General features: G+C 32.7%; 1 protein-coding gene across 7 annotated transcripts in view; it reads right to left on the reverse strand.

Annotated features, from left to right (window-relative positions):
• Positions 1–2,500, reverse strand: part of LOC113806204 (ensconsin) — a 366,330-nt gene that overhangs the window by 349,423 nt on the left and 14,407 nt on the right. The window lies entirely within an intron of this gene.

Raw genomic sequence — 2,500 nt, forward strand, 5'->3', positions numbered from 1 at the left:
ACTAGCCTGCAGAGTTTTATACATAAAAACTGAATAAGCACCACATGACAATCATTATTACACATATTACCTGACGACATATCATTCCTCACAATTTTACACAACTTGCTCCTAACAAATCAGGTTTTAAATATTCTTTTTTACTGAAAGCAAAACTATAACCATTACATACATAATCTACTGATATGTCAGGTAACAGTTTCAATCCTTGCCATGTAGGAATAAAGTGCTAATATAAAAAATAAGAAAACCAAAATGGTACTGAAAACATTAATAAATAATATGGTATGCCAGTTCAATCTTTTGATGGCTTTTATAATAAATACCCATTAGAATAAATGAATGTGTATATATTGTTTATATCTAGTACAGGCCTATACAAAAATTATGAATGAAAAGGAAGAGTATTAAAATATATACCAATTACAATTCTGAGGTGGTACTTTTGACATTTTTTGACAAAGCGTCAACAATCAGAACATTGTTATGTCCTGGAATAGAAGCAGATTTCAATTAAGACTGTAGTCATCAATAGTATACTTTCATCAAATTTACTGAATCTAATCACTCACTTTCATTTCCTCCCTGATTGGAAACCTTCTTACATGCCCAGGTAAATCATTTTCAAACATCATAACTTGTACAGTTACATTTTTAGTTTGTCCAAAAATGCATGATTTGTTGTTTTAGATTACGGAAAATATTACCTATTCATCAATTCTACGTTATCAAAATGAGTTGTCATTGATGGCACAACCTAGGATGGTTCACTTCAGTTCACAGTCGTTCAGTTCGTAAATTGGTCCATGATTGGGCCACTCCACATTGTGCTATAAACAGGCACTTTAACAACTTAGCTCAGCCAACAAATAAGAAATGGAGAGCTGTGCAATGAAAACAGAAAAACAGTTGGAAACTAAGACATTAAAAAAACTCCAATACCTTCTTCGATTTGTATACCAAGAAGATCTACTAAATTTTGACTGAAAAATAATAAAAACTGTAGGACAAGGGATTTCTATGAACACACTATCAAAATCAGGTTTTCTAAGAGGCTCCACCCCCATGGTGGAAATTTGAAAATAGGATTACCAAAAAATCTGCACTCTCAACCTCTGTAAGTAGAGCAAAAATCATGAAATACTATAATTTTTTTCTAAACAACAACTTTTTTCCTCTTTTTCAGGATTGTGCCCCTACACCCAGGTTCTATACTCAGACTAGGTTCTAGCCCCTAAGCTACCTCTGGACCCCCAGCCTATCATTTTGGTAGCATTATAGTAACACCCCCTAACCTGTAAGATGGCTTCAGTGTTTTTGTAATATCAAATCTGCATTACTTAATAATGTCCAACAACATCGACTGCTGATAAAGACCGCTTAAAGACTAGCTCACAAAGTTCCTGAAACAGCATGCTTAACCTTAGTCAAAACGCAACAACTCCTGACATGTCTTGCACCCAGGATCAAAGGGTAAAATGTTTGCATTCCCTGAATCCTTCAGGTTATTTAACCCAAATTCTTTCTTTAGCATATTACAAATATTCATTTCATATGTATTTATATATAACAAGACAATGTGAAAAAAATATTGATTCCTTTTTACCCCATTTTTATTGCATAAACATAAAAACTGAAATCACAATCGTAAATATCATATATCTGTAATATGCTAAAGGAAAAAAAGTGTGGCAGAATTGTCAATTAGGTCTGAATATCCTGGGACAGTGGTGTCAACATCCTTCTCCACCTACCATAAAAATATGTTTCTAACTTATTTAATTTATTGCTATAACATTAGTTAATTTTTCCTCATATACACTATACATTTTCCCTGACCACCAGCTAGCAACTCCTTACAAGGATATAATTGATACTATTACAGGATATTGCAGAAGAAAATTTGGAAAATCTCACTAACTAACTGACAGATACTATCAAAACAATACTTGAACTTGGGAATCAAATGTGACTGTGTGCTATCGACATCCCTTTTAAATTTACAGTTTTCTGTGATGGACCTGATGATGATGTAATACCAAGCATTCCCTCTAGCCTTCATCAGCACTTTGGCAGACCAACAAATACCATTCTCCCACATATATTTTGGATAGACATTAGCCTGGTTACATACTTGACAACAAATTGTAAGAATATCTACACGATCCATCTTGTCAGAATATTTATGATTAGTTTACCATTTCTGGAATGCCAAGGCAAACAGAAGCAATGGTGCTGATACATGTGTCAATGACAGAAAACAGTAAGATTTACGGAAAATTCAAGGAAACAAAAATATAGAGCATGAGAGGTGTATGTTGCAGATATTTTTAATTGAATAAATGATTGTTAAATTGAAATTCACAAACATTTTCATACAAATATACATATGCATTTACAATAACAAGCTCTTATCTATCTATCTATCTATCTATCTATCTATCTATCTATCTATCTATCTATCTATCTATCTATCTATCTATCTATCTATCTATCTATC

This window comes from Penaeus vannamei, chromosome 12 (genome assembly GCF_042767895.1).
Source record: "Penaeus vannamei isolate JL-2024 chromosome 12, ASM4276789v1, whole genome shotgun sequence".
Classification (NCBI taxonomy): Eukaryota; Metazoa; Arthropoda; class Malacostraca; order Decapoda; family Penaeidae; genus Penaeus; species Penaeus vannamei.